Source organism: Rhincodon typus, chromosome 11 (genome assembly GCF_021869965.1).
Source record: "Rhincodon typus isolate 14 chromosome 11, sRhiTyp1.1, whole genome shotgun sequence".
Classification (NCBI taxonomy): Eukaryota; Metazoa; Chordata; class Chondrichthyes; order Orectolobiformes; family Rhincodontidae; genus Rhincodon; species Rhincodon typus.
The window spans coordinates 48,391,218-48,401,272 of record NC_063342.1 but is presented as its reverse complement, the minus strand read 5'-3'; positions in this window follow the sequence as shown (position 1 = coordinate 48,401,272).

The following is a 10,055-nucleotide window of genomic DNA, read 5'->3' as shown; positions in this document are numbered from 1 at the left end:
CAGCAGGCCAGGCAACATCGGAGGAGCAGGAAAGTTGACGTTTCAGGCCGGGACCCTTCTTCAGAAAATGTCTGAAAATTTCTGAAGACGAGTCCTGACCTGAAACGTCAACTTTCCTGCTCCTCCGATGTTGCCTGGCCTGCTGTGTTCCTCCAGCTCCACACTGTGTTATCTCACAACACTGATTTGAATCTTTTTACCACCAGAGTGTGGGCAAGCAAGCCTACACTGGCCTCACAATTACCCTGACCTTTGTGTTGAATGGCCACTTCATCATTCAAGTGCCTTAAAACCTTGCAAATTAGGAATCACGAGAGGTAAGAATTCATTCAATAGCTATTACATTGCATTGAGTTATTATCATTAGCACACAACTTAAAGTAACCCAAGAGCAGCTTCATGAAAGAGCTGGGCAAGCCAGCTTCATCACCTGTTACCCCTTTGGTATTTCTGACAGAGACACCATTGATATATCAAACTCTGTGATCAAGTCACTGATGCATTAGTGCAGATGGAGAGCTTCTATAGGAGCACCACTGATACTGTGGAGATGAGCTGTGTCTCATTCACAGATGTACTAAATGAGGCTTATGTTTCTCAAAATTCCTCTTCAAGAAACCTCATTCTTCTATTGAGCATGCTTTTGGTTGGCTTTTTTTTTCATCCAGTTATTGCTGCCCACCATGTGACATCTCATCCACATTCACTCGGAATTGTATTATATCTTGAAACAGGCACTTCTTAGCAATGTGATTTTGACAACAAACCGATATCTGATCCTGCCTCTGGTGCATCACAGAAAAGAAAAAAAATCAGACATTTTCAAACCTGCTTAGTATTTCCTGTATCTCCTATTTGTCTTCAGATTTTGGGAAAATTACCACCAACTAAGGCAGACCTATTTCATTAGACCAACTTTCACACTGAAGTATGCTTGCTAAAATTAGCCAGCTTGATGTGATCTAATTATTCAAATTCTGGCTGGTTATTCCGCCTGTTAAAACTAAGGAAATATTGTATTGCTGTTTCCTTAGTGGGTTAGACGTTTTACCTCAAAGGATGTCAATGGTAATTGCGACAGCATGATTTGAAGCAGGAAAATTCCTTCCAATAATATAATCTTTTTCTCATCATGATATGCATACCATTTTCTGAAATATATAATTTACTGCCAAGTTGTTTTTGATCTGCCTGCTTGTACAATAATTTTAGTCCATATTGACAATGAATATTTTCCTTTGTGTGCATACTTCCTACTTGCATCCTACTTATTATTCCATGGGTGCTCTTCCTTAAAGTGTCCAGATTTAGACCATCAGCTAATGCTTCAGTTAGTTTCCTTTTTAATTTGCCAATTTTCCTCCTAAAAATTTGCTTACAATTTTCCATTTTAACAGAAATGTCTCCAGGGTTAGATCTTGAAAACTTGTTTCAAATTTGCCTGGTAACTATTTTGCACTGTGTGACACAATTAGCAAAATTTTGAGATTTATACCAGCCAAGTGGCTCATCAACTACTCAAAGTCTTAAAGGATTATTGTTACAGCTGTGTTCAGCTATGCTTAATTGGGTAATACTTTTTATTGCCATGACATAATAACATCCTCAGTAATCACATTTAAATGCCTCATTTTTATTAACATCTTGGGAATTTTACAAAGAATAGAACAAAATGGATACTGTCATCCTTGACTGACTGATATTACCTTTGAGTTAGAAGGCAAGATTTATGCCCCCTTCAGAGATTTTATCATATTGTGTATAAGTAAAATTATTATTTCATATAATGCAGCAGACAATGATTCCATTCAGCCCATCTTTCTTGTTCTAGCTCTTGGGGGAGGTACCAGATTAAACCCTGCTCTTTTCCCATTGCCCAGTATTTTTTTAATTCCCTTGCAGTAATTATCCAATTCTCTTTTGAGTGTTACCATTAACTTTGCTTCCACTACTCCTTGCAGATTTGAGATGATTACAAAGTCCTGCTGACAAATATTGTTTCCTCCTGCCCCTTTCATTCAACGGCAGTCACCTTAAATCTCTCCTCTGGCACCTGACCCTTCTGCCACTGGAAACAGTTTCTAATTATTTACTCTATCAAAATCATTTGGAATTTTTGTATCTGCTCCTCACCTTCTCTGCACTAAGAATAACAATATACTCGAAATTCTCAACGGAGCTGGTACCCTTCATTTCTGGTACCATTCTAATCTATTTCTCCTGTACTCTCTCCAGAGCCTCAATATTCTTCACAACATGAGATTTCAATCAAGTACAACACTTCAGCTGAGACCTAACAAGTGTTTTTAAAGTTTACACAAAATATTTGATTTTGTACTGCTTTTTTCTGTGCTTTCCTTTTTTTTAAAATAAAGCAGACCTGTCAGCTTGTCCTGACTCCTCCCCCAAAGAATTAAAAATCAGCTTCAACAGGTGTCTCTGCTTTGCATCCTTTTTAGTATTATACCACTTAGTTCAGTTTGCATTGCCTCATTCTTTGTTGAAAATGTTTTGCCTCGACCTTTGCTGGTAAACTTCATCTCCCATTTCAGCAATCTTTTTCAAGTATTCCTGAACTCTGCTACTATCCAACAACAACGCCACTAAATTAAAGGCAAAATATATGTGAAAAAAAGTTCTGATACTCTTCAAAAACGGTCATAGAACAAGATAGAATATTAAGCCACAAAAGAACATTTTAAATCAGATGACCAAGTGCTTGGTCAAACAGAAAGGTTTTAAGCAGTGTCTTAAAGGAGGAACTTAAGGCACAAAAGGCCAAGTAATGTGGGGAAAGTATTCCTCATCTTGGAACCTAGACAATTCCTATTCTTGTTGTTTAACAGATTTTGTGCTAACAAGTGATAAATAGCAGGCTACGATCATCTCCAATGAGAGAAAATCTATCGCCCTTAGACATTTAACGGTATCATCATTGCTAAACCCTCCGCTTTCAACGTCCTGGAGCTTACCATTGACCAGATATTGAACTTGACCAGTCATATACACACTATGGCTACAAACAAAAATGGGTCAGACACGAGAAAACATGCAGTGAGTAACTCACCTCCTGTCTCTCCATTGCACCCACTATCTACTGGGATTGTAATGGAACGCCTTTCACTGCCTAATGGATGCAGCTCCAGTAAAACTCAAGAAACTGGACACTATCCAGGATAAATTAGCCTCTTGGTTGGCACCCATCGACCATATTGTACATTCAATCCTTTCATCATTAATTCAAAGAAACAGCAGCCTGCATCTAGGACAAGATGCACAGCAGGAATTCACCAAGGCTCCTTCAATAATGTCTCCCAAATATGCGATCTCTAGAACCTTGAAGGACAAAGACAGCAGACAAATCTAGCAATAAACTTTCTCGTATACACACTCCAAACCCGTATGCTATTATTTCAATGTCCAAACTAAAAGTAAATTATATTAATATATATAAATAGCACACCTTACATTACATCAGACTGACGTGATGTGGTTTCATCCACCTAAAACCAGCCTGTGTCCCCAATAATCACTTCTAAGAGCAGTACAATCTCATTACTTCACTTGTCCAGTCACAATCCACAGCTCTTCTCACATGCCATATTGATCACTTTGTTACTAATTGCCCTTTGTTATACACAACCCATTTTTTGCACCAAGTGTTCACCTATTTTTAGCCATATGGCCGGGAATCTGCACATCTTAGAGGGATTGCTGGGCAGCCAAGATATACTTCAACTTGGAGGGAATGTTCTATATTCCTTAACATTAGAGCATCTCAATACTATTCTCCAGCTTCTGCCCAGTAATTTCATAATGTGTTATCGATCAAGACATGTCAACAATGACAGCAACAAGATATTGCCATGTCTAAATGGGGTAACGTGCTGGAAATCAACCCATGCTGTTCCCAGAGTCTTGATAAAAGGAAAGATTTTTTTGTTAAAGTACACAAGGTTCCACAAATTGCCTGACTTTTCAACCCAGGTTATCAGAAAGAGACCAGGTTTCTATGCTTAACAAGAATTACTATTTAATACAATTAACTAGACTTTAGATACAGGTAAACAGTTCCAAAATATTGGCATGTAAATCTACTATTTAAATTCTAATCTCTAATAACCTTCCTCATTGTAAGACAAGTCATGAGTGTATTTAAGACAGAAACAGATTCTTGATTAGTAAGGGGCCCAAGGGTTACCGAGAGGAGGCATTCGGTTTGAGAATCATATCAGCCGTGATCGAATGGCAAAGCAGACTCAGTGGGCTGAATGGCTTAATTCTGCTCCTATGTATCATGGTCTAATGGTCTGAATGGCTTCTCTGGCTTGATGATGCCTGTTTTATGATACTGTTTTCTTCCCAGTCAATGTCCTGATCTTCACCTTAGAAGATGGTCATATTTCCCCAACTTTCTGCCTTTTAGCCATGCTGCTTCATACAGTGGAAATTCCTGCCCCATGTATCAGTTATACACCAATTAATAACTTCAGACATGTAGGCATCTGTGCCAAGTGAGATAATTATTTGAACCAAATAATGCATCAATCAATAACATAGGAGTCAAGCTTTAGAGAATCCTCGAGGAGATGGGTCTGTATTCTAAGTTATGATAAGTGTATTGATTTTTCAATGTAATGTGGTATGTTAACTTGGTACTGGCTTATAACGTTGTGCATTTGTCAACATAGCATCTGATGGAAGGTGTGACCATGCTACGATTTTGATTAAATATGTTAGCACTAATGCTGGTAATAATCAACCATTCCTGTTCTCTAAGTGGTGCATTTTATTCCTGCTGTATAGCACAATTTTATTGGGATTATTAAAACTGCTTTTGCTTACCTAAAGAAAAATTTCCTTCAAGCTACAATTTTGCAATATAATTGGAAGAACTCAGCTCCGAAGATCTGGACAGTCAACATGGGAAAAATTCTGCTTCTTTCTAGCCAGGTGCTACTTTATAAATAACTACAGGGATTCATTTCTCTCTCCAATTTTATTATTTGAAAACACCAAATTAAAATGTTTTCAACTATGGAACAGATGCTGTTTGATAAATGAGGGACAGATACATGGAAACCCAGAGGAGGTAATAAAATTAGAATTAATTTTATTATTGTTTATTAGCCTTGGAGGAATAAACAATAACAAATTGCTCACTGTGAAATGAAATGTGGTCATCGTATTGCTGAGGTGTGTGAATAATAAAATGTCTAGTTTCTAAAAGGCATATAATTATCCAGATATATTATTCATCATTGATCGTGTTGCAGTCGAGTGATTATATGTCAAGATATTGAAATCTTTTTTATAAACATTACAATGATGCTGAGCAAGAATGTGAACACAAGTTGTACTTCTGACAACACCATATTAATTCAAGAAGAAGCAATGAAAATAATATACACTGCATTGCATTTTTCAATAGTTAAATGTTTTGTTAAATTTCCAATTTAAAGGGACAATAAGTAACCTAAAAAGAAAAGTAGGAAGCTGATCATGAGATGCAAACTTGCATATAATTGCATTATTAAAGAACTGACCAAACTTTCAAATGTAATAAAAAATTCTTAAACTCACATAGACACAGAAATTGCTGGTGAAACTCAGCAAATCTGGCAATGTCTGTGGGAAGAAAGCAGAGTTAGCATTTTGAGTCCAGTGCAGTCTTGATGAAGAGTCATTGGACTCAATGTTAATTTTGCTTTCTTTCTACAGATGTTGCCAGACCTGCTGAATTTCACCAGCAATTTCTGCTTTTGCTTCAGATCTCCAGCATCCACAGTTCTCTGTTTTATTCTTAAATTCATGTTGCCTTTGTAGTGCAAGTCAGAGGAAGGTCTGATGAATTTGAGATATCTACAGTTATGCACTTCTTTTTCATTCACTCATGGGATGTGGGCGTTACTGGCTGGGCCAGCATTTGCCCATTCCTAGTGCCCTTGAGAAGGTGTTGATGAGCTGCTTTCTTGAACTGCTGCAGTCCATGTGCTTCCAATCCTGTTGGAGAGAGAATTTTGGGATTTACAGCCAATGCCAGTGAAGGAATGGCGTATGTTTCCAAGAGAATACGGTGAGTGGCTTGGAGGGGAACTTACAGATGGTGGTGTTCCCATGTATCTGCTGCCCTTGTCTTTCTAGGTGTAAGAAACCATGGGTTTGGAAGGTGCTGTCTTCGGGTCTTTGGCGAATTTCTGCAGCGCATCTTGTAGATTGTACACACTGCTGCTACTGAGCATCAATGGTGAATTGACTGAATGTTTGTGACTTTGGCACCAGTCAAGCAGGTTGCTTTGTCCTGGATGGTATCAAGCTTCTTGAATATCGTTGCAGCTAAACTTATGCAGGCAACTGGGAGTATTCCATCACATTCCTGACTTGTGCCTGACAGATGGTGTACAGGCTTTGAGGAGTCAGAATGTGAATTACTTGCTGCAATATTCCTAGCCTCTCACCCACTCTTGTAATCGCAGTACTTATCTAATGAGTCAAGTTGAGTTTCTGGTCAATGGTAACCCTGAGGATGTTGATTGGGATCCCATCTGTGGCACACAAAATCTTCAGGAGCATGGTTAGCCCAGAATTTAGATAACTTTTCCAATTTTATATTGACTTTTGTGTGTTTGTATTTGAATTAAAATAAATGTTTTCCTGTATTCATCATATGCATTCTGGTCAACAAAATAACATTTATGATGTTGAGACCAGAACTTACCGTCTGCAATACGCAAAAAGGCATAACTTCAGGTCAGCATAATTAAACGCAAAAGTCCTGTTCATGCTGTCCTAAAATCATTGTTTCCTTGTAAATTATGGCATCTTATCATCTAGTTCCCCATGAAAACATTTTGAATGGTGTCATATTCTATCTTGATGCAACAGAGATGAAACTCCGAGAAAAAGGTTTATACATGTGTCAATTTTTACTTAATTGTTTTTCTCAATATGTCTTAAAAATTGGCAGACCAGGTCATGGTACTGAAAATATGAAATCTCATTCTTCCAGAACATTTTTGGAAATCTTTGTTAACGTTTAGCCAAATCTTCCATTACTTCCCTTTTTAATTTTGTTTTTTTTCTTACCTGATTCGACATTGAATATACTCTTATTATGTACATTTTCTGATTTAAACACCATGCTATTCATTAGTCTACCTCAATCTTTTGGAGGAGATCTATTAGCTGTCAACATCATTGGTTGAACAGTAATTACAAGTTCTTATGGACGAGAAAGAAAACAGGACACTTAGCCTTCATAGATCTGACAGTTAAATTATATTTTAAGTGTATTTTTTTATAGCAGGGGTCAGTTAGCTCAGTCAGCTGGATGGCTGATTTGTGATGCCGAATGATGCCAACAGCCTGAGTTCAATTCCTGCACTGGCTGAGGTTATCATGAAGGATTAATCTTCTCAAACACTCTCTAACCTAAGCATGATAATCCTCAAGTTAGGAAACTACCAGGCATATCTCTGTAATAAGAGAGTAGACCTATGGGCCAATAAGGCTACAGTGACTTCAGCTTTATACAGTAACTTAATAACCTTGACACTAATCTATGCCTGGGAGATTAGAAGAAATTTGTATGCAAGATAACTATTAGCAAATGGAATGCTCTGCCACAAAGTGGCCCTTTTGCTTTGTTTACAGAAAATCTGAATAAATATGTGAAGAAGAAGAAGGTTGATTAATGGGTGTGGAAAGGAGCCAGTGCAGTGGGATTCGATTTAGATTACACTGGTAGAGACCAGGGGACAAATTACTTCTTTCACTTTGGTTAGAGTATGGAATGCCCTGCCTGGAGATGCGGTAGAGGCAAGTTCAATTGAGGCATTAAAAACCATTGAATAATTACTTGGATAAAAATAATGTACAAGGATATGGTAAAATAGCAGGAGATTAGCACTCAATGACCATCTTTTGTAGTTTATTTTGACATTCAGAATACTTTCGACAAAATTCCACACTATGACTTAGCATATTGAGATGGAGAGAAACTGGTTAGCCACAGGAAACAAAGAATTGGAATCAATGGATGTTTTCTTGAATGACAGGCAGTGACTAATGGGGTACCGTAAGGATCAGTGCTAGCAGCCCAGCCATTCACAATATATATGGATGATTTAGATAAGGGAATTAAACATCATATTTCCAAATTTGCAGAGAAACAACACTGGGTGGAATGGTGAGCTGTGAGGAGGATGTAGATATGCTTCAGTGTGAATTCAATAAGATGAATGAGTGAGCAAATGCTTGACAGATGCAGTATAATGTGGACAAATGCAAAATTTCCACTCAAGTAGCAAAAATGGGGAGGCAGATTTTTATCCTGTCTATGAACTGAGAGAGTGCAAAGTGCAACATCAGCTGCGTGTTCTCTGAAACCTTCAATGAAGCATGCAGGTGCAACAGGCAGTCAAGAGGACAAATACTGTGTTGGCCTTCAAATGAAGATAATTTGAGTATAGGAGCAGGGATATCTTGCTGCAAATATACAGGTGAGACCGTACGTGGTATGATGGGTACAATTTTGGTCTCCTTATCTGAAGAAGGATGTTCTTGATATAGAGGGTATGCAGCAATGGTTGACAGATCGACTGATTCCTGGGATGGCAGGCATGATGTATGAGGAGATGTTGAATTAGTAAGCATTGTATTCGCTGGAGTTGAAAGGAATTAGGTGAGCCCTCATAGAAATGAATAAAATTCTAACATGAGTAGACAGGATGCAGGACAAATATTCCTAATAATGGGGGAGTTCGGAATCAGGGGTCATGGTCTAATGATATGGGATAAACTATTTAGAACTGAGATGAGGAGAAATGTCTTCGCCCAGCGAGTGGTGAGCCTGTGGAATTGACTACCACAGAAAGCAGTCGAGGCCAAAATTTTGTATGATTTCAAGGAGGAGTTGGGTATAGCACTTCGGGCGAAAGAGATCAAAGGGATATAGGAGGAAAGTGGGAGCAGGCTATTGAATGGCTTATCAACTCTGATCATAATGAATGATGGAGCTGACTCCAAAGGTCAAATGATCTACTCCTCCTATTTTCTATGTTTCTTCTGCACTGTAATAATTCTGTGATTCTGTAAAATGACCTTATTCTGTGATGCAAATTGTACTTCACTGGACCTGCTTACTATTCTGCAGTTTGATACCAGAAATATTGTTGAAGCTTAGCTGTACATGAGATTAATTTAATTGTGAGCAGTTTAGAACCATATTCATTGATCTTAGAATTTGGCTTTTTCTTTTTTGGTATTATTCCCCAACCTACTCCTTTGTTTTCCACTTGTTCATCTGAATAAATCAGAAACCCATAATCACGGAAATATTGAAAAGAGGGGCAGGAATAGGCCATTTGGGTCTTTGAACCTGCTGTAACATTCACTCTGATCATGACTGATCATGCAACTCGGACTTTATCCCTATACTCCGATTCTTTTGTTACAAGTTAAAACTAATCGAAAGTATACCTGTTAAGGAAAGGCACCAAAAATAACACCTTGTTCCACTTGAATGCTATTTGCCCCAGAATGTTGGCTGCCTAATTTTGCAGTCCAAAATTTAGCTCACTTCTATTTCTGAATTATGTGGTTTCTTTTGTGATGTGAATTTTAGATGACATAGCATCCAACCCTATCATGTGAGAGATATGATGAGTAAACACTTGTTGTGTTCTTCTCACAATTGTATTTGTTATGAACAGATAGAGAGCTGGTTGATTTTGATACCCTTATCGATTCTCTAGGAAACTGCTTGTTCACAGTTTTTAAAACTGATGAAGTAGAAAACATCAGTGCTGGCAACCCATTAAATGTTCATGAGTTGTAATGAGCAATTTGAATGAGCTATAATTCATGATTGGTCACATAATGGAATGCAAAAAATATATCTATGTTCCTTTTCTAATGATTAAATTATTGTTTCCCTTGCTTTAGCACGGAGATCTGTAAAGTTTATAAATGTATCAGAGATAGTAGAAACTGCAGATGCTGGAAAATCTGAGACAACAAGGTGCAGAGCTGGATGAACACAGCAGGCCAAGCAG